The 23,520-nt window shown below is 43.1% G+C and overlaps 1 protein-coding gene across 8 annotated transcripts in view; it reads left to right on the top strand.

The window, feature by feature from the left end:
- The first annotated feature begins 783 nt into the window (after window positions 1–783).
- LOC135557844 (CYFIP-related Rac1 interactor A-like) overlaps window positions 784–23,520 on the top strand; it is a 47,175-nt gene continuing 24,438 nt past the window's right edge. For 2 of the 8 annotated variants that reach the window (XM_064991504.1, XM_064991505.1), the window contains exon 1: window positions 784–909. The gene's annotated coding sequence lies outside the window, so the exon portion shown is untranslated. Of the gene's footprint in view, window positions 916–989; window positions 1,050–23,520 lie in introns of those variants that run through there. The other 6 variants (XM_064991508.1, XM_064991507.1, XM_064991511.1 and 3 more) reach the window with 4 other exon arrangements.

Raw genomic sequence — 23,520 nt, 5'->3', positions numbered from 1 at the left:
TTGTATTTAAGTCCCTGGGCACTGTAAGCTCACTCTCTATTGCAAGGATGGCCATCATACTGGCTCTACAAATCTGTCATGTCATGCCATCAACTTCAAGGATCCGATGCCTCATATAATAATGGTTTGTAATGAATGCATGGTATTTGGTGTATGAGGTTGATACGTTTTACAGTAGGCAGGCAACATACGTTTCTTGGAAAGGCAAGCTGTTATGCTCTATGGCCTTGATATTTCTCAAAGGCTGTTCATGTCATTTTTTATGTCCATAGTGGAGAATGTTGCATTGTAAATCGCAACCCTGGGGGCCATGTTCTCTGCCTATGTTCTGTCATACCTGTGAGCACATCAATCAATCTTTATAAAGCCTGATTATAGAGCTGGCATTGCAAAGGAAGGACTACTTTACACAGTGGATTCGAATTTCCCCAGAGCTGTCTGAATCCATGGCAATGTGGTGTCTACTTAAAACGTATTTAATACTGCTACATTCGTACAGGTCAACATCTTGCCATTTTATGAGTACCTTAATCACATATACAGATACATGAAAAAACTAGATATTAACTAAATTAAAAATGAATTCCAACCTCTTGCACTCCAGTATCATGTAATTATTTTAAACAATTTTCCGGATTCATTTCAGCAGTCGCGTGAAACACGCCCACAATACTGTTTCAACCTCACTATTGGCCAAAGAGGAAGCTAATTTCTGTTTTATTGGTCGATATCGTATGGGTCCTATATACTAACCAATGACATTTGTGTATGGAAGACACGATTTTTACTGCGTTGGAGGGAGGGGTACACTTGTTGTTGTACCATTGAAAGTTGGGGGTGAAAGTGGCGCTATCGGGGTGCAAAGACGTCGGATCTCTCATTCAAAATAGGTATTCGAAGAAATCACCGGTAAGTGTAAGTGACCGGCAACTTTTAAAAACCGTTTTGTGGCTAATAAAGAAACGATAGTGGCTGAAAATGGTAGCCAACGTTAGCGACGCAGAATCATTCACCGTCAAGCGAGTTTACATGGATTGAATAAGCCGCAGGTAGTGATATTGCTAATTTAGCTAGCCTACTCGTGTTAGCCCAACTCTGATTTCATGCATGGTGTGTTAGCTAGTTAGCTACCTTAGTCCATTATCTAACACTTGCCAAACTACATTTTCAATGTATCTAATAATAATACAACTTCCAAATACGGAGTTATTTTCTGCAATGAAATGGTTCTGGTCATGAGCCTGACATGAGTGCCGCTAACTCATTCATCGACAACTGAACCTGCTGTATCTGTGTGTTACGTATTAACGCCCGAAAGCTCTGCAAGCTTTATAACGTCAAAATACTTTCGTTGATCACCAGATATGGAGTTTCGCTGTGCAACTAACTTAATTTACTCCCGTTGTGGCCGGTATATACTTCCAAAAAAAGGTCTAGATACAAATTTACAACCAACCAACACCGGGGGTTACTAAGCTAACGTACGGAATTGTTTTACGTTGGTCGTACCATGGCTCATTTTAGATATTTGATTTGGAATTTTAGGACCCTTTAGGTACCCCCCCCCCTCCAAAAAAAAACAAAAACATTTGGCCCTTACTACTATAATCCATAGAGAAGCATAGAAAACCAAATGCATAGATGGCAAATAATAAATCACAAGGAATAAGATATTGAAGTGTCCAATATCTCGGAGATGTAAGAAAGCTCAGGAAATATACCCATTTAACCTCATATTGTTGTTGGCACAACTTCCGCTATACTTCATCTCATTTGTGTGGGTTACCTTCAGACGAGTCCTGTGACACTTGTGGGGGTCTCACGAACCCGGTCGTGTTCGTTAGTCTCCCATTTTCATCGAGTGGTTCAGAAGTTTGTAGGCCAAAACGTTCATACGCTACAGACATTTTGAAGGAAAAGTACTGGAGTATTGGTGCAGGTACAGCCAACTAAGCGCATAAATAATATTGTGATATATTTTGAGTCCTCTACTAATGGCCTGTTGTTCAAACTAGGCTTAGGTAATATACTGTACACCGGGGTAGTTATGTCCAGCTCAGGGCTCAAGCTTTTAATTTGGTTTGTGAACTTTCGAGCTAAGTGGCTAGATGACAAGATCAAGCTTCTTGTCTCTGCTGTATCCAATCAATCCCTGCCTGGATCAAGATGCTGCCTAAATTGTTTTGTGCATAAAGAAATGTATAAAATAAATAATAGTGCCTCTTGTGTGTACTTCCAGTAATACCATATACTCCGGTATGGTACAGAAACGTTATGTAAATCTGGATACTGCCCAACCCTAGTTCACACATATCATTGGCTAGAAGGGTCCCACCTGTTCTCGCCCCTTCCTGCTTGCCTTCCATCTTTGAAGACATTTATTTCCATTGTTAGAGGGGTCACTTGACTATCTTGTCAATTTTATAGACTCTCCTTGCCGTGGGTGAAGCTAACCACTGAGCAAGGTTTTCGAAAGCTAGAGTGCTACTAGTGAGTGAGCCAGACAACTAGCTAGCTATTGTGCTAACTAGTAGTTAGCGAGATAATTTGCTAATTGATATAGGTGCTAGCTAATGTTATTCAGCTGCCTGCTTCATCCGACCCTTGCATGTTCATAAACTCAGCAAAAAAAGAAACGTCCTCACTGTCAACTGTGTTTTATTTTCAGCAAACTTAACATTTGTAAATGTTTGTATGAACAAAAGATTCAACAGAGATGTAAACTGAACAAGTTCCACAGACATGTGACTAACAGAAATTGAATGTGTCCCTGAACAAGGGGGGGGTCAAAATAACAGTCCATATCTGGTGTGGCCACCAGCTGCATTAAGTGCATTCATCTTCTCCTCATGGACTGCAACATGTTTGCCAGTTCTTGCTGTGAGCTATTACCCCACTCTTCCACCAAGGCACCTGCACGTTCCCGGGCATTTCTGGGGGGAATGGCCCTAGTCCTCACTCTCCGATCCAACAGGTCCCAGACGTGCTCAGTGGGATTGAGATCCGGGCTCTTCGCTGGCCATGGCAGAACACTGACATTCCTGTCTAGCAAGAAATCACTCACAGAACGAGCAGTATGGCTCGTGGCATTGTCATGTCAGGATGAGCCTGCAGGAAGGTTACTATATGAGGGAGGAGGATGTCTTCCCTGTAACGCACAGCGTTGAGATTGCCTGCTGACAACAAGCTCAGTCCGATGATGCTGTGACGGACCCTCCAGCTCCAAATCGATCCCACTCCAAAGTACAGGCTTCTGTGTAACTCTCAATCCTTCGACGATAAACGCAAATCTGACCCTTGGTGAGACAAGACCGCGATTCGTCAGTGACGAGCACTTTTTGCCAGTCTTGTCTGGTCCAGTGACGATGGGTTTGTACCCATAGGCGACCTTGTTGTCGGTGATGTCTGGTGAGGACCTGCCTTACAACACGCCTACAAGCCCTCAGTCCAGCCTCTCTCAGCCTATTGCGGACAGTCTGAGCACTGATGGAGGGATTATGTGTTCCTGGTGTAACTCGGGCAGTTGTTGTTGCCATCCTGTACCTGTCCCACAGGTGTGATATTCAGATGTACCGATCCTGTGCAGGTGTTGTTACATGTAGTCTGCCACTGCAAGGACGCTCAGCTGGGTCAGCCATAGTACAGTGTCCCTGGAGCAAATTGGGATTAAATGCCTTGCTCAAGGGCACATCGACAGATTTGTCAGCTTGAGTATTCGAACCAGCAGCCTTTCGGTTACTGGCCCAACGCTCTAACCGCTGGGATACCTGCCACCCTATACATTACATTTACGGATAGCCAGGGGCACACTCCAACACTCAGACATCTTTACAAAAAGCGTGTGTATGGTGAGTCCACCGAATCAGAAGTAGTAGGGATGACCAGGGATAATCTCCTGATAAGTATGTGAATTGGACCATTTTACTGTCCTGCTAAGCATTCAACATGTAACGAGTACTTTTGGGTGTCGGAGAAAATGTATGGAGTGAAATGTACATTACTTTCTTGAGGAATTTAGTGGAATAAAAGTTGTCAGAAATATAAATGGTGAAGTACAAATGGGAACATAACTAGCTGACTGGACCACCTGAGAACTTGGCGTTGTTGTGTTGTTGTGCCCAGACCAGACTGAGACATTCCTTCATCGCCTGATCCATTACTCTCCCTGATCCATTACTCTCCCTGATCCATTACTGTCCCATCCATTACTCTCCCTGATCCATTACCCTCCCTGATCCATTACTGTCCCATCCATTGTGAAACAATGCCTGTTAGACATACGTGGACAGCTGAGCTGAGAGCGGGGCGTTTTGATGTCTGCCTGTGTGCTTTATTTCAGTTGGAACGCAAGGCATCTTGTTGCAGCATTTCTTCAGTCAGTGCTGTCACTGTTATGGCAGATGGGTTTTGTGAATATGGACCATTTGTACCTGGAAATGACTGAACCAAGTAGGCTAAACTTCCTCTTGGCCCTTGTTTGGCCTCAGGCAGTTTGAAAAGCTGAAGAATCATACCTACATTTCTGTAGCCTAATTGGAGCAATGCATGATATTGTTTCCTGTAGAGGGGTTGCTGAACCATGACTAATCAATTACTGTTAGAACTTTGTTCAACATTCCATAGAAGCCATATATTATGCTGAGTAATGTTTGACCTTATTAACGTGTAGCTTTAGGCTTTATGGACAGAGTGCAAAGACAATTTGAAGTAAACTATTGTCTCATCGCAAACAATAACGGCATAGTTTTCCCGCCCAAAATTCTCCCCTTGCCGCCCCAGCTGGCAGAGAAGGGACTGGGGTGGGGTGTGTAAAGTCTTAGCTAATCCACAAATGTCCTCCGCTCAGTTTTGTACTACATCTGACTAGGACTCAGCGATATATCAATAATTATCGAGGTAATTACTTCCCTCAATATTGATATGTTTAGATTCATTTTCGATAATGTCGATATAGAATAATTAGGTACAGCAGTCCATTTCACCTCTGATGCAGCAGGAATGTGTGAAGTGACAATATGCACATGGAGAGGTAAACGCTCACTAAAAAACACTTAGCACCTCGAGTGATGGAGTAGCTATTATTAACCATGAAAAATGAGTGATGTAGGTGAAAACAGTAGTAGTGATAGCCATGGAGAAGGAGCAGCTTCCAGCGACATTATTATTGATAAAAAGGGTTAAACTGTTTCAGTAATTTGGAAGTGGTTTGGCATTTTGAAGTCCGACAGAGCAGAGCAATGTTCGGTGCAAATTGTGCCGTAAACTGCTGGTAATTCTACAAACCTTTTTCAACATCTGAAGCCAAATCACTCTTTGGAACATGCAGGAAGTTTGAGATTGGCTGGTGCTTGAGGGGAGTTTATCAATACCAATCTAGGGATGTTTGCCTGAAGCAGTCAACACTGACAGCGTTTATGCCCTACAAGCAAACATTGAAAAGACAAAAGACATCACAAATGCTATTATGCATTGCTAAGGACATGCTACCAATTAGCACAGTCAAAAAGGAAGGTTTCAAGAGCCTTATCAATTTAATTGACCGCAGGTAAGTGCTCCCTGGCCACAAACATGGAACAATTTTCCTTCAAGTATAATTTTATGTGGAGCTCACATAAGAAAAAGTTACCTTTTATTTAACTAGGCAAGTCAATTAACTTCTTATTTACAATGACAGCCTATCGGGGAACAGTGGGATAACTGCCTTGTTCAGGGGTAGAACGACAAATCTTTTACCTTCGATCTAGCAGCCTTTCGGTTCCTGGCCCAACTCTCTAACCACGGTTTGATTCATATCGTGATAATTATCGTTAATGAATGAAAAAAATATTGATATCGTGGTAATTTATTTGCCATATCGCCCAGCCCTACATCTGACTGTCTGAAAAACAGGATGAGTTTGCTTGCCACTTCCATAACCAGTGAGAGGGTTGCTGTTTGTGTTTTTGAGCCTCTGCTATAGGGTGAATTAACAATCAGCAGTAGCAAAAGCATACCTTACACATGGTCTGATTTTGATATTTTAGCACAAAAGTGCTTTTTAGCTGCCCTAAAGCTTTGCCAGAATTATTGTATGATTTGTTGGTTCTTTTAGTCTTTATCACGTTGCGTTTTATTAAAACCCATTCTTTATAAAAAAAGAAGCTTTTTTTAAAGAGAGCGAGAGACTACATTTGGCTTTGGTATCTATTCGTTCAAGTCTAAATCGAGCTTTGCGTCACAAGCTTCTTTGGGGCATAAAATTCATTATTCCACAGGATTTCCTCCAATAGCCTAAATAATATTTTATTTTGGTAATACGCCTATCTAACAAAGTAGCCTAATTCCTCTGAGCTTTATTCAAGACATATGCCTAAGGGTTACAATCACAGTTGTGCTGTTCAGATCAGATCTTTCAACGCATAGAGAAGTGTTTAACAACCATCTCAGTAACACATTAACACACCATTCAAGAAAGCGTGCAGTATTATATAGAGCCATTATTGCATGGAACTCTGTTCCATCTCATATTGCTCAAATAAACAGCAAACCTGGTTTTAAAAAAACAGATAAAGAAACACCTCACGGCACAACGCTTCCCCCTATTTCACCTAGATAGTGTGTAGGCTACTTGTGCCTAAAGAAAAATGTTGTACTGTCCTTGAGCTGTTCTTGTCTATTTAATGTTCTGTATTATGTCATGTTTTGTGTGGACCCCAGGAAGAGTAACTGCTGCTTTTGCAACAGCTAATGGGGATCCTCATGAAATACCAAATAAGGCCCTACCCTATGATATATTGGCCTAGCAAACTTATCATATAGCCTAGCGACTGCTGTCTGCTTTAGCCTAGCGACTGCTGTCTGCTTTAGCCTAAAGCGTGACTTCCATAAGGATGGGCGAGCAACATCACCACATTTTAAACCCCTTCAGATGTCCTCTACAGATCAGGCAGTTGCCATGGTGCAGCAACATGCTGAATCAGCCAAAGGGCCACCTGGAATCGCTTCAGACAGCAGCAGTACAGACCAGAGACTCATTGTTCAGATTGGGATGAGCAGCTTGCGTTGCCCTCTGGATAGGCCTAGATAGGTTGACTGAACACTTTAATCCGTGAAGCAGCCTTTAGGCTACCTCAGAACAACTGTATATAGATCTGTATAGCTCTATGGCTACCTTGTTCATAGACAACTAAACCCCATATCCACCATTAACGATGGAGTTTTTTATTTTATTTCAGCACCCAAAAAATAGCCTAAAATGACACAGACCAATGCTGAAGTCAGTAGACCAATGTTGTGTGTAATTACGGACTGTTATTTGGATGCTGAAATCAGTCATTTTTGATAACTTAATTTTGTTACGTCGGCGCTCCTGTCTGCCCACTTGAGTCGCCGTTCAACTCCATCTTAAGTTGTGGAGTTGAATTTAATCAGCCACGTTGTTCAATGTCAAACTGTGACATGAGGTGATGTATCCTGGGAAGTGAACCCTAAAGCATGTCAAACTGTGACATGAGGTGATGTGTCCCTAAAGCATGTCAAACTGTGACATGAGGTGATGTGTCCCTAAAGCATGTCAAACTGTGACATGAGGTGATGTGTCCCTAAAGCATGTCAAACTGTGACATGAGGTGATGTGTCCCTAAAGCATGTCAAACTGTGACATGAGGTGATGTGTCCCTAAAGCATGTCAAACTGTGACATGAGGTGATGTGTCCCTAAAGCATGTCAAACTGTGACATGAGGTGATGTGTCCCTAAAGCATGTCAAACTGTGACTTGAGGTGATGTATCCTGGGAAGGGTCCCTAAAGCATGTCAAACTGTGACATGAGGTGATGGATCCTGGGAAGTGTCCCTAAAGCATGTCAAACTGTGACATGAGGTGATGTGTCCCTAAAGCATGTCAAACTGACATGATGTGATGTATCCTGGGAAGTGTCCCTAAAGCATGTCAAACTGACATTAGGTGATGTATCCCTAAAGCATGTCAAACTGACATTAGGTGATGTATCCTGGGAAGTGTCCCTAAAGCATGTCAAACTGACATTAGGTGATGGATCCTGGGAAGGGTCCCTAAAGCATGTCAAACTGACATTAGGTGATGGATCCTGGGAAGTGTCCCTAAAGCATGTCAAACTGTGACATTAGGTGATGTATCCTGGGAAGGGTCCCTAAAGCATGTCAAACTGACATTAGGTGATGGATCCTGGGAAGGGTCCCTAAAGCATGTCAAACTGACATTAGGTGATGGATCCTGGGAAGTGTCCCTAAAGCATGTCAAACTGACATTAGGTGATGGATCCTGGGAAGGGTCCCTAAAGCATGTCAAACTGACATTAGGTGATGGATCCTGGGAAGGGTCCCTAAAGCATGTCAAACTGACATTAGGTGATGGATCCTGGGAAGGGTCCCTAAAGCATGTCAAACTGACATTAGGTGATGGATCCTGGGAAGTGACCCTAAAGCATGTCAAACTGTGACATTAGGTGATGGATCCTGGGAAGGGTCCCTAAAGCATGTCAAACTGACATTAGGTGATGTATCCTGGGAAGGGTCCCTAAAGCATGTCAAACTGACATTAGGTGATGGATCCTGGGAAGGGTCCCTAAAACATGTCAAACTGACATGAGGTGATGTATCCTGGGAAGGGTCCCTAAAACATGTCAAACTGACATTAGGTGATGGATCCTGGGAAGGGTCCCTAAAACATGTCAAACTGACATTAGGTGATGGATCCTGGGAAGTGTCCCTAAAGCATGTCAAACTGACATTAGGTGATGGATCCTGGGAAGTGTCCCTAAAACATGTCAAACTGACATTAGGTGATGGATCCTGGGAAGTGTCCCTAAAGCATGTCAAACTGACATTAGGTGATGGATCCTGGGAAGGGTCCCTAAAGCATGTCAAACTGACATTATGTGATGGATCCTGGGAAGTGTCCCTAAAGCATGTCAAACTGACATTAGGTGATGGATCCTGGGAAGGGTCCCTAAAGCATGTCAAACTGACATTAGGTGATGGATCCTGGGAAGGGTCCCTAAAGCATGTCAAACTGACATTAGGTGATGGGTCCCTAAAGCATGTCAAACTGACATTAGGTGATGGATCCTGGGAAGGGTCCCTAAAGCATGTCAAACTGTGACATGAGGTGATGGATCCTGGGAAGTGTCCCTAAAGCATGTCAAACTGACATTAGGTGATGGATCCTGGGAAGGGTCCCTAAAACATGTCAAACTGACATTAGGTGATGGATCCTGGGAAGGGTCCCTAAAGCATGTCAAACTGACATTAGGTGATGGATCCTGGGAAGTGTCCCTAAAGCATGTCAAACTGACATTAGGTGATGGATCCTGGGAAGGGTCCCTAAAGCATGTCAAACTGACATTAGGTGATGGATCCTGGGAAGGGTCCCTAAAGCATGTCAAACTGACATTAGGTGATGGATCCTGGGAAGGGTCCCTAAAGCATGTCAAACTGACATTAGGTGATGGATCCTGGGAAGGGTCCCTAAAACATGTCAAACTGACATTAGGTGATGGATCCTGGGAAGTGTCCCTAAAGCATGTCAAACTGACATTAGGTGATGGATCCTGGGAAGGGTCCCTAATGCATGTCAAACTGACATTAGGTGATGGATCCTGGGAAGGGTCCCTAAAGCAGTCGACTAGCCTTAGCCTACATGCTATAGTAGCCATTTTTCAGATTTGTATTTCTTTTCAATATTGGCATTCCAAGATTTTATTTTTCCACTTAACTCATTTCCTGTCTGGGAGAAAAATGATTTGTTTATGACCTGTACTGCTGCTATGTAAATCATCATCTGGCAGTTCCTGTTGCACCCAACCTTTCTGTCTGGGAAACAAGTGTTTTGAACTGAACTGCCCCGGTTCTATGGCTGCTCTCTGTTAGCACACACACTTCCTGCTCCGGTTTTATTTTTCTTATTGATATCCGGAGAGTAGAAGACTGTAAGGCTTTGTGTTGAAATCTAAGAGGGAGGTTCCAGTGTGTTGTGTGGAAGGAAGGGGTCCTAGATATGTGGAGAAATGGACAAACATTCGGCCTACTACTCACAATAGTAGCCTATTTTAAAATGAAATGACACATTCTGCAATGAAGTTGAAGCCAGAGCTGAGGCATGAATCATGTTGGGAAAAAGTAGGCCTATAATGAACTCCTATCAATGTGTACATCTCTGTGGTTGAAAACGCCTCTAAACAGTCTGTCATAAGTATATTTATAGAGCCTATTTCTCTGTATGCCTCTGAATGTTTTCAAATGCCAGTTTCCTTATCCTATGCTTGACTTCCAACCCATCTCACCTGCCCTATACTCAGGAACTGTTCAGTCGTTAGTCCCTAGTGTTTTAAATTAGGACATGTCAATGATGACCCAAAACCCTGGTTTATTCAGGCATTTCAGTTAGCCCTGCACTCTGCCAAATAATGTCAAACAGTTCACTCGTTAGCATCTGTATGATTTTAATAGACGGGTCAGTGATATAGCCTAGACATAATCCTGGAGAGAGTCCTCTGGCTTATAATCCTGTTCTCCTCTGGCTGCCTGCATGGCTGCCTGTCTGAGCTCCGCAGCGTGCTCATTGATTTCAGCAGCTGCTGGAAAAGGAGGGAGATTTCTGCTGTTTTGGTCCATGGGAACAGTCTGTGAAAGCATTGGTGATATTATTTGGGCAGGGGTATAAAAGCTTTAGTAACAGAGTGGAGACAAAAGACCAGGGATCAGGAGCAGCATTCAGGAATTGATCTAGTGAGCGAGCGCACTTTGACAGTAGAGTGAAAGAGGTCCTGAAACTAACTACAGCGTTAAGAAGAAATCATAACATGACCACAGAGATCCTAATTCTAGGAACATGACACTCATTAAGTGTTATTGTTTGACTCTCTTCCTCTTTTGCAGATATCTTATGTTTTGATTTGACTCCTCCCGCATACTTTTTCCTATGACTTCTATTATAAACTGGGTGATTCGAAGCCCTGAGTGTTGGTTGGCTGACAGCCGTGGAATATCAGACCGTATACCATGGCATGGGTATGATAAAACATTTATTTTGACTCTAATTATGTTTGTAACCAGTTAAGCAATAAGGCACCACAGGGATTTGTAATGTATAGCCAATATACCACAGCTGAAGGCTGTGTCCTAGCACTCTACATTGTGCAATGGTATATCAGACCATATACCCACATCTGTAAACACTTTTGATGCAAAATGGTGCCGACAGAGATGGTCGCCTCGCTTCCAGTCCTTAGGAAACAGTGTAGTATTTAGATGTATGTATTATTTCTAACACTGTTACCCCAGGAAATCTGAAGTCTTATTACATACAGCCTGGAAGAACTATTGGCGATAGTAAACTTACTAGAAGAAAAGAAACGCACACCTATTTAGGCGAGGTGCTGGCTAGCGGAGTAAATTTGAAAATAAAAGAGCTGCACACTCTATAGTTAACTTACCAGCATTACGACGAAAGAGAGATGTCAACATACCAACATTATGACCAGGAATACGACTTTCCCGAAGCAGATCCTCTGTTTGTACCATCACCCAGAACATGGATCTATTCCCAGAAGCCGATCCTAAACAACGGCTCTGCAGACGGAGCGGACTCGTGTTCAGGCTCCGTAGACGTGCACATCGCCCACCGCTCCCGAGTATACTTCTCGCCAATGTCCAGTCTCTTGACAACAAGGTAGAAGAAATTTGAGCAAGGGTTGCCTTCCAGAGAGACATCAGAGGTTGTAACATTCTCTGTTTCATGGAAACATGGCTCTCTCGGGATATGTTGTCGGAATCGGTTCAGCCACCGGGCTTCTCTATGCATCACGTCGACAGAGATGAACACCTCTCTGGGAAGAGAAAGGGCGGGGGTGTATGCGTCATAATTAACGACTCATTGTGTAATCATAACAACATACAGGAACTCAAGTCCTTCTGCTCACCCGACCTAGAATTCTTTACAACCAAATGCCGGTCATATTACCTCCCAAGAGAATTCTCGTCAGTTATCGTCACAGCTGTGTACATTCCCCCACAATCAGATGCCACAACGGCCCTCGAGGGAACTAAACTGGACTTGATGTAAACTGAAAACCATATATCCTGAGGCTGCATTTATTGTATCTGGGGATTTTAACAAAGCAAATTTGAGAACAAGGCTACCTAAATTCTATCAGCATATTGACTGCAGTACTCGCGAGGGTAATACACTTGATCACTGCTACTCTAACTTCGACTATGCATACAAGGCCCTCCCCCGCCCTCCCTTCAGCCAATCCGACCACGGCGCATGCTTGCTCCTACCGTCTCAGGCAGAAACTCAAACAGGATGTGCCATTAAATTGAACCATTCAACGCTGGTCTGACCAATCAGAAATCACGCATCAAGATTTTGATCACACGGACTGGGATATGTTCCGGTCAGCCTCAGAACAACATTGATCTATACGCTGACTCGGTGAGTGAGTTTTATAAGGAAGTGCATTGGAGATGTGTGACTTAACCTACCCTAACCAGAAACTGTGGATGGATGGCGGCATTCGTGCAAAACTGAAAGCGCGAACCACCGCATTTAACCATGGAAAGAGGTCTGGGAATATTGCTGAATATAAACAGTGTAGTTATTCCCTCCGCAAGGCAATCAAACAAGTGAAATGCCAGTACAGGGACAAAGTGGAGCCACAATTCAACAACCCAGACACGAGACGTATGTGGCAGGGTCTACAGGAAATCATGGACTACAAAAAGAAATCCAGCCCCCCTCCTGCCTTCTCTGTGGCTGACGTGAGTAAAACATTTACACGTGTTAACCCTCGCAAGGCTGCTGGCCCAGACGGCATTCCTAGCCGCGTCCTCATAGCATGTGCTGACCAGCTGGCTGGTGTGTTTACGGACATATTGAATTGCTCCCTACCCCAGTCTGTTGTCCCCACATGCTTCAAGATGGGCACCATTGTTCCTGTAATCAAGAAGGCAAAGATAACTGAACTAAATGACATGATAACTTCCCGTAGCACTCACATCTGTCATAATGAAGTGCTTTGAGAGACTAGTCAAGGATCATATCACCTCCACCTTACCGGCCACCCTAGACCCACTTCAGTGTGCATACCGCCCAAACAGGCCCACAGACGATGCAATCGCCATCACACTGCCCTATCACATCTGGACAAGAGGAATACCTATGTAAGAATGCTGTTCGTTGACTACAGCTAAGCATTCAACACCATAGTACCTTCCAAGCTCATCAAGCTGGAGGCCCTGGATCTCAACTCCGCCCTGTGCAATTGGATCCTGGACTTTGAGGGGCTGCCCCCAGGTTGTGAAGGTAGGAAACAACATCTCTACTCTGCTGACACCCCAAACCACAAGGGAGCGTGCTCAGCCCACTCCTGTACTCCCTGTTCACCCATGACTGCGTGGCCATGCACATCTCCAACTCAATCATCAAGTTTGCAGATGACACAACAGTAGTGGGCTTGATTACCAACAACAACGAGACGAGGGCCCGAGACGAGGTGAGGGCCCTCTGAGTGTGCTGTCAGGAAACCAACCTCATTCAACATCAACAACAAAGGAGTTGATCGTGGACTTCCGGAAACAGCAGAGGGAGCACCTCCCCCCCAGAAATGCAATGGAGAAGTTTTGAGTTCCTCAGCATACGCATCAGACAAACTATAATGGTCCACCCACACAGGTGCATCAAAGCTAGACTGAAAAACAGCTTCTCGGTCCCATCTCAAGGCCATCAGACTGTTAATTAAACAGCCATCCCTAACAGAGTGGCTGCTGCCTACATACAGACTCAAATCTCTTGCCACTTTAATAAATGGATCACTAGTCACTTTAAACAATGCCACTTTAAATATTGCCACTTTAATAATGTTTACATATCTTAAGGGTTTTCTAGTGATCAATTAGCCTTTTAAAATGATAAACTTGGATTAGCTAACACAACGTACCATTGGAACACAGGAGTGATGGTCGCTGATAATGTGCCTCTGTACGCCTATGTAAATATTTCATAAAAATCTGCCGTTTCCAGCTACAATAGTCATTTACAACATTAATGATGTGTACACTGTATTTCTGATCAATTTGATATTTTAATGGACCAAAAAAAATGGCTTTTCTTTCAAAAACGAGGACATTTCTAAGTGACCCCAAACCTTTGAACGGTAGGGTATATAACTCTGTGTTGCTGAGGACAACCTGCTGGCCAGCAGCCGCAGTGCAAAAACGAGGAATTCTGACCATTTTGAGGAGGAAGTAATGAGGTGAGGAGGCCTAGATATGTTTGACAGCCTGATATGGACCACAGCCAAACGGCAGGTCCGTTACTTCTCCATAACCATGTGTCTCTGAACCATAAGTAGACGGGCAGGAGTCGGGACCTGTGACATCAGACCTAGGCTTTATCTCATTTAGACAACACCCTGTGATGGTGATTCGTTGTCCCCTCAGACTGTACTGGTAATATACAGTGATGTGAATTAATTTCAGTCGCTGTTGCTTACATTTTAGTAATTTAGCAGATGCTCTTATCCAGAGCGACTTACAGTAGTGAGTTCATACTGCTAAAACCAGATGGGTACAGTACTTTATTCATCCCTGATGGGAAATGTCATCACAAATCAGATTGGTCTGATTATTACATGGGCCACACATTATCTACTGGGAGTAGATCATGTTAAATCACCATGTTATGTCTAGGCCTCCTCACCTCATTACTTCCTCCATGTTATGGCTTCACATCTAATCGAAAGCTTACAATAAATAGGCCTAACATTTCTGTGCTTATGTTGGGCCTTGCTAGCATAGCCATAGTAGCCCCCACACAAGAAGATGCCTAATAGTGTAGATGCCTCTCTCTCCCCCCCCTCACACACATACTGAGATATGGCTCCTTTGTATCGCAGTGCGTTTGACATTCAAACACCACCAGAACAGAGGTGCTATTGAGGTCGATGTTGGAGGAATTCTACGCCTGGAGTCCCACGCGGTAATAAACTGGTAGTAAGGGTGGGTACGGCTGGGCAGGGCAGTACACTCCTCTCTGTCCGATCTGGCTCTGAATACCACAGCAACCCTCAGTCTCTCTCACTGGCTGGGCTGACTGACTAAGGAACTCTTTACTTCTTGTCCCTCCCCCACACACGGCGTGCTTTAATTTTAAGGCTGGCACCATTTTGGTAAACAAAGTTCTTCAAAAAATAGTGGCCGATGTCTAAAATTAAAATGTTCCTTTGATGCCAATTAGGTTTTGTTTCAAACTAATGGACGAGTCACAATATACATTGAGTATACTAATATTGAGTTACACCCCCCCACCCCCTCCCTTTTGCCCTCAGAACAGCCACAATTTGTTGGGGCGTGGGCTCTACAAGGTGTCAAGAGATGCTTGCCCATGTTGACGCCAATGCTTCAAGTTGTCATGTTGGCTGGATGTCCTTTGGGTGGTGGACCTTTCTTGATACACACGGGAAAATGTTGAACGTGGAAAAACCCAGCAGCATTGCATTTCTTGACCCAAACTGGTGTGCCTAGCACCTACTACCATACCCCATTGAAAGGCACTTAAATATTTTGTCTTACCCATTCACCCTTTGAATGGCACACATTCACAGTCCATGTCTCAAGACTTACAAATCCTTCTTTAACCTGTCTCCTCCACTTCATCTACACTGGTTGAAGTGGATTTAACAGGATACATTTAAGGGATCATAGCTTTCACCTGGATTCATCTGATCACCCTGTCATGGAAAGAGCAGTTCTTAATGTTTTGTACACTGTGTTCTCTCAATTACAATTAAAGGTCAAATACAGTGCATTTCAAACAGTCAGCAGTCGCACAAGCCCACGTGCCAATGAATAGCCAACTAATCTTTATATTTATCCACCTTGGATCTTTTTGCTAGACAACAAGGTAGAACAGTTGAGTTAGGAACACACCCTTCTGTCTGTCTTCCAGCTGTTTGAACAGCATGCTAGACAAAACCGCAACTCGTCAGTGAAGAGCACTTTTTGCCAGTCCTGTCTGGTCCAGCGACGGTGGGTTTGTGCCCATAGGCAACGTCTTTGCCGGTGATGTCTGGTTGAGGACCTGCCATACAACGGGCCTACAAGCCCTCAGTCCAGCCTCTCAGCCTATTGCAGACAGTCTGAGCACTGATGGAGGGATTGTGCATTCTTGGTGTAACTTGGGCAGTTATTGTTGCCATCCTGTACTTGCCCCGCAGGTGTGATGTTCGGATGTACCGATCCTGTGCAGGTGTTGTTACACGTGGTCTGCCACTGTAAGGATGATCAGCTGTCTTAAGTGTCTCACAGTACGGACATTGCAATTTTTTTGCCCTGGTCGCATCTGCAGTCCTCATGCATCCTTGCGGCATGCCTAAGGCAGGTTCACGCAGATGAGCAGGGACCCTGGGCATCTTTCTTTTGGTGTTTTTCAGACCCGGTAGAAAGGCCTCTTTAGTGTCCTAAGTTTTCATAACTGTGACCTTAATTGCCTACCGTCTGTAAGCCATTAGTGTCTTAACAACCGTTCCACAGGTGAATGTTCATGAAATGTTTATGGTTCATTGAACAAGCATTGGAAACCGTGTTTAAACCCTTTACAATGAAGATCTATGAAGTTATTTGGATTTTTATGAATTATCTTTGAAAGACGGGGTCCTGAAAAAGGGACGTTTTTGTTTGTTTAGTAGAAGTCTTTGCCAAAAAAAAATGCTGCTAGCGGTAGCTCAATGCCCCTTGTGACAACCTGAGCTTTGATTTTCAAGAGATTTCTAAAAACATGTTTTCACTTTGTCATTATGGGGTTGTGTGTGTGTGTGTGTGTGTGTGTGTGTGTTGGTGGGTGAAGAAAAATATATATGTATTTCATCATCTATTTTGAATTCAGGCTGTAACACAACGTCTATGAATACTTTCTGAAGGTGCTGTATATGTTCTACTCATAAGGAAGGCTTATGACTTGTGTCCAGTAAAAGGTGAAGAGACCACTGTTTTTAAAGGTTACCGTAATAGAGGATGAGTAGGATAGGCATTGTCGCGCAGACCCCGAAACACACTTGCCTTGCTACAGAATCAGATCCACAGTCTACAGCACTCCACTACTGTTGTGCTACAGTGAGTAGTATTTGTTGCTGTCCTCACGTAGTATTCACCTCTGAGGTTAGCCATGTAAACCAAGGCCAGATGTTAGGCCTATGTAGTTGCTATAAAAAGTCAGATTCAGAAGGACTGTTATGGTTCTTCTGTCATTATGAAGCTAAAACTCCATGAAATTTGACCCTGATTTGGGTGTTTTGGCTTGAGGTTGGTTTATGTTTTGAGTTCTTAGAATGGGCCAAATGTGGAATTTAACTTACTGGGGATTCAGGGCATGACTTCCCCTCCAACATAGATCTACTCACTGTACGTGATGGTTGTCCAAAGACAAGATGTTTGAATATGGTCTGAATATAGTCGTTGTTGCTCTTGCAGGTCCGTCTACGAAACTCTTCCTAACATAAGTTATTTTTAACTCGTTGATTTTATGTGCTCTTCCTTGGCTTTATAACAGGTTTTGTAGCCTTGGTTTGAAAAACTGAAAAATACTTGATATTGTTGTTTGTGTGTCTTGCTAGATGCTACTTCCATTTCTTCAGTAGTAGGGGAATATGCAGTGTTTCATAACAGCAATTTTATACAGCCAAGGGAGATTACACTGACCAATTTATGTCATCTGAATAGTGCTCTCCTGACCGCCACTTCCTCTTTCATCCATTTAAGACTGTCCATACTGAAACACAAAACATCTTCTGTCTTTCTGTGTAGGGTGTTCATCCATAACATGATTCATTCAATAGAGAAATGCACGAGAAAAACAATTTGCCCAAGCCCTTTGTCTCTACCATTACATAGTTTAAAAGTTAGACGATTTACTCAGAATTGAGCATGATTAAAGTGAATAGAATGTCATTACGGCCATAGTCAGTGTTTGCTGCTTAATCGAGCGGTCTCTGCTCCGTCGGCACATCGCCGATAACTTGGAACATCAACTGACGGTTAGCTAGTGGCTGCAGATTTGTGTGATTAACAGGGTTTTTCTAAATTAAATCTGCTGAATACAAATCAAAATGGTGTGTATGTAGATCTCGCTCTCTCAAAGCTAACAGACTAAAATGTATTGTTGAATACCTGATTCCCTAATAACGCACGGTTTATCCGCATGGTAGAATTCAATGGCAATAGTTCATTCTTACATGTTCTATGTTTTTTTGAGGTGCTTTTGAAAGAAAAAGTTGAATTGAAAACATTACTGACATTGTTGAATTAGTTTTTCCCATAATAGCAACCCTAGGACTGATGGTTTGGTTAGCTCAACTAGCAAGTCTGTTTGGTTACCAAGGCAACTACTGTTACTATCTAGTAAATTTGCCAGCTATTTCAGTGGATGTTGAACACATTTCTACAGGCAAATGTGTTAAATTCTAGCCATGGTATTAAAGGGATAATCAGCTCGGGGCTCCATGCGTTCTCTGGAAAGTAATGCATCTCTGTGGAAGGCCATTTCCACCTCGCGAGCTCATCGTGGAACACACCTTCCACATCATTCATTATTTTCCTAGAACTCATAGCCCCTTGTTGATTATCCCTTACATACAGTTGAAGTCAGAAGTTTACATATACACATTAGCCAAATACATTCAAACTCAGTTTTTCACAATTCCTTACATTTAATCCTAGTTAAAATGTCCCTGTCATAGGTCAGTTAGAATCACCACTTTATTTTAAGAATGTGAAATGAAAGAATAATAGTCAAGTGATTTATTTCAGCTTTTATTTATTTCATCACATTCCCAGTGGGTCAGAAGTTTACATGCACTCAATTAGTATTTGGAAGCATTGTCTTGAAATTGTTTAACTTGAGTCAAAAGTTTTGGGTAGCCTTACACAAGCTGAATTTTGGTCCATTCCTCCTGACAGAGCTGGTGTAACTGAGTCAGGTTTGTAGGCCTCCTTGCTCGCACACACTTTTTCAGTTCTGCCCACAAATCCATAGGATTGAGGTCAGGGATTTGTGATGGCCACTCCAATACCTTGACTTTGTTGTCCTTAAGCCATTTTGCAACAACTTTGGAAGTATGCTTGGGGTCATTGTCCATTTGGAAGACCAATTTGCAATCCAGCTTTAACATCTTGACTGATGTCTTGAGATGTTGCTTCAATGTATCCACATAATTTTCCGTTCTCATGATGCCATCTATTTTGTGAAGTGCACCAGTCCCTCCTGCAGCAAAGCACCCCCACAACATGATTCTGCCACCCCCACGCTTCACGGTTGGGATGGTGTTCTTCGGCCTGCAAGCATCCCCCTTTTTCCTCCAAACATAACAATGGTCATTATGGCCAAACAGTTCTATTTTTGTTTCATCAGAACAGAGTACATTTCTCCAAAAAGTACGATCTTTGTCCCCATGTGCAATTGCAAACTGTGGTTTGGCTTTTTTATAGCGGTTTTGGAACAGTGGCTTCTTGCTTGCTGAGCGGCCTTTCAGGATATGTCGATATAGGACTCGTTTTACTGTGGATATAGATACTTTTTTACCTGTTTTCTCCAGCATCTTCACAAGATCCTTTGCTGCTGTTCTGGGATTGATTTGCACTTTTGGCACCAAAGTACCTTTATCTCTAGGAGACAGAACGCGTCCCCTTCCTGAGCGGATGACGGCTGTGTGGTCCTATGGTGTTTATACTTTCGTACTATTGTTTGTACAGATGAACGTGGTACCTTCAGACGTTTGGAAATTGCTCCCAAAGATGAACCAGACTTGTGGAGGTCTACAATTTTTTTTGAGGTCTTGGCTGATTTCTTTTGAATTTCCCATGATGTCAAGCAAAGAGGCACTGAGTTTGAAGGTAGGCCTTGAAATACATCTACAGGTACACCTCCAATTGACTCAAGTGATGTCTTCTAAAGCCATGACATTTTCTGGAATTTTCCAAGCTGTTTAAAGGCACAGTCAACTTGGTGCATGTAACTTTCTGACCCACTGGAAGTGTGATACAGTAAATAATAAGTTAAATAATCTGTCTTTAAACAATTGTTGGAAAAATGACTTGTGTCATGCACAAAGTAGATGCCCTAACCGACTTGCCAAATCTATAGTTTGTTAACAAGAAATTTGTGGAGTGGTTGACATATGTCATATGTAAACTTCCAACTTCAACTGTAGCTACCCTCCACAATAAACATCTGTTCAAGTTTTCACTGTGAGTTTCTGAGTCTTCCTGTTTTTTAAGTTGCCGTAGAAACTGCCCCTCTCAACATTGATTGACCAGGGCTAGGTGAATAGAAAGCCACAGATCTGGAGATGAAAATGGCGAGAGTAGCAAGTTGATTTTGATTGGTCCAGAGCACAGAAATGCCTCCTAATGTTACCACCTTCCCAACGCCGAAATATGGGAGAGATGCAACCAATCACTGCACAGTCGAAACTAGCAACCGTCACAGCAAACTAACGTTCTTATTTAATCAACACTGTTAAGTACAAGCAGTTTAAGGTTGTAATGTTGTAGAGAACAATTGAATGATAAATTGTATGTGATTCATAATGACATTGGCTAAATAACTAGATGTAGACATTAATTTAGTAGCTCCCTCTTGAAATTAATCGTATTTCACTACTGGTCCCTTGTGGCTCAGTCGGTAAAGCATGGCATTTTGCAACGCCAGGGTTGTGGGTTCAATTCCCACAGGGGACCAGTACGAAAATGTAAATAATCACTGCTGTAAGACCTGCTAAATTTCTATGTCTAATATAGTTTCTAGAGCTGTAAGTGAATGCCCAACTTTAAGGCCTGCACTGTTTGGTAAACAAAGGGGGGGGGGGGGGTGAAGTCTAACATTCTAATGTTTCCTTTGATGCCAATGCCATGACCCTTTAACTTGTAGTCAGTTTATCAGATATCTCTCACGGACTACAGAACCACATGTGGGGGCTACAGTCAGTAAAGGTGTATACGTTTAGCACCAGCCTTTCATTTAAGTGCTAGTGGAGTGTGAGTAGCTGAGTGGCCTACAGAGGAGGCCTAGGCTATGTGGCAGTTGGTCGGTCGGTCAGAAGCAAGGCAACCATGGTGATTGGGTGGGTAGGCAGGTTCCCCTCCCCAAATCATTAATAAATACGATCTTTTTCTAATCTGGACAACTCAATTGAAATTGAATTGACCCTGAACACTTACTAATCCCCAGCTTGCGAATGACAGAGAACATATTCTGAGCCAATGTGTCTGGTAAACCATTGGTCAGTGTGCTTTCACACTAAATCTAATCTACTGTTTCAGTGGACTGAGATGAGGCGGGCTAGACTTCCATGCTGTTTCAATGCAGTTTTGAGATTTGCTAGATGGCCTGGCTGAGAGCTCATTACGACATCTGCCATAGCGTCGCGTCTCGCTCTTTCACTACACCACAGGGGAAACACTTTGCCCCCCCCCCCCCACACACACACACACACACACACACATACATCTAGGAATCCTGAGGCAGCGGGGCAGTAGCATGACATGTGGCTTTCCTCCACTCTGAGAATCTGTCTCTTTCTCCTAATGAATTGGATTCCCAGGTCAAATCAGTTAGATCGTCAACAACAGACTGCCTGGCCGATGTGCTATTCATTCAGGTCATTAGTATGGCCAATATTTAACGTGCATTTTCACATTTGCGATGACTATGATCATAAAGTCCTGCCATGTCAAGAAATCGTCTTCTTGACTCTGACAGAGCCTTTTAAGTACTTACTAGACCTAGATGACAGATGTTTTCTCTCTCTGTCTCTCTGAGAATTGTCTGTCTCACACATTCACTCTAGATCCTCACTGAAAGTGACAGAGAAAGATGTTCCTCAATTGTCTCTTCTGGGATGACTGAAAGGAAGTTCCTGCTTTCGTTTCAATGAGTAGTGTGATCTTGGGTGTTTTCTTATGTAAATGTTGGATAGGAATCCATTGTTCTTCTCTCACAGAAGCGGGTGACTTGTCTTACAGGATGCCACCGACTCTTTGATCTCTACAGAATTTCACAGCAGTTGTTGAAAATACTGTTAGCAGGAATCCTGGCCATAAGTGACAATTCACTTAACACCAATGAACCTTCCCTTTTTGCTAACAGTCACTGTGGCAGTGAGGAAGTCCTGAGGGGTTCCACTACAGAAGTACCATCTGCATGTGCTTCCCCCACTGTCCAACAACCCGTGGTATCCATGGCAACACTTTAGTGGCCAGACAGCAGGAGGCTGCAGGCGGTTAGCAAGTGGTGTGTTCAGAAGGACTGAGGAGACTAGATGGATCACGTTGTCCCTAATTCCTGACAGGATAGGAGATCTGAAAGTTAGAGGTCAAGGACAACACCCATTCTTCACCGTGACACTACCACAGCTCCAGACTGACTGATCAATCACACTCCATCACATTTTTATCTAGATAGAAGCCTTAGCCTACACCCTGCACAGCACTAGTCTGTATGTCTACGCAGTAAGCAGGCTTTTCCTGTAGATGCCACTTCATCATGCTATGAGCAACACCACATCACTGTTAAGGGACTGGCCATGATTCGGCCTCCATTGAATGACCAAAGCCTTTCAGACCCTCTGATGGAGAGCGTCACTATCCTATCTATTCTGACGAGGTGCAACACTGGTGCTTTTGTTATTACTGTATTAGGGTCACTGGGCTGGAAAATTCCACTCTGCTGGAAAAACATGTTTATTTTCTAGAACTCTGCATGTGTCCCAAATGTCTCCCTATTTAGTGTAGTACTTTTTTCCCTCCAGGGCTCTATGGACCTGGTCAAATGTAGTGCACTAAAAAGGGAATAGGATGCCGCCAATGTCTCTTGCTGATTCCAGTACCTTCTGTGTCTGTCAGCGGAAACGCAGACAGAATCTCTCCATTATCATTCCAGAAAGAGTGAGAGAGAGGAAGAGGCTTTTGGGTCAGTGAAGTGTGTATCACGTGCAGTGAGTAGAGGGGTGTGTAGCTTTTAGTCACAACGGGTGTAAAATCGATCAAAATAAGGTTATTTTTAAGTGTATTTGTTTGTTAGACACTAATCTATGACTTACTTAAATTCTATCCAAATAAAGAATTTAAAGTCCCCTCTGTCCCCATCCATCCAACAAAATGCACAAAAATGGCTGTACTATCGAGCCAAAATACTTACATTTCACCTTTTTGTTAATTGTTGCTCAAAATTAACCCAATAATTCAGATGCGTAGAACATCTTAAACAGTATCATCCACAATGGGACAAAACTACATTCAACTAATGAGCTAAATAACATTTTAAAAACTGAAAAAGAATTAGGAGTAAGATCACAAACAAATATTACAGAAATGCTCCTCCTGCTTCTCTCTTGATGCTTATTTTGTGGGTGGACGCATCAAAGTATACCTCCTATTTTTAAAGATGCATATCTTTGGAAGAGACATCCAGCCTCTCTTTTCTGGCCACAAACATCTCTTCTGTTTTAACA

This window comes from Oncorhynchus masou, chromosome 16 (genome assembly GCF_036934945.1).
Source record: "Oncorhynchus masou masou isolate Uvic2021 chromosome 16, UVic_Omas_1.1, whole genome shotgun sequence".
Classification (NCBI taxonomy): Eukaryota; Metazoa; Chordata; class Actinopteri; order Salmoniformes; family Salmonidae; genus Oncorhynchus; species Oncorhynchus masou.
Note: the sequence above shows the minus strand (reverse complement) of the source record. Positions and strands in the feature narration are given on the sequence as shown.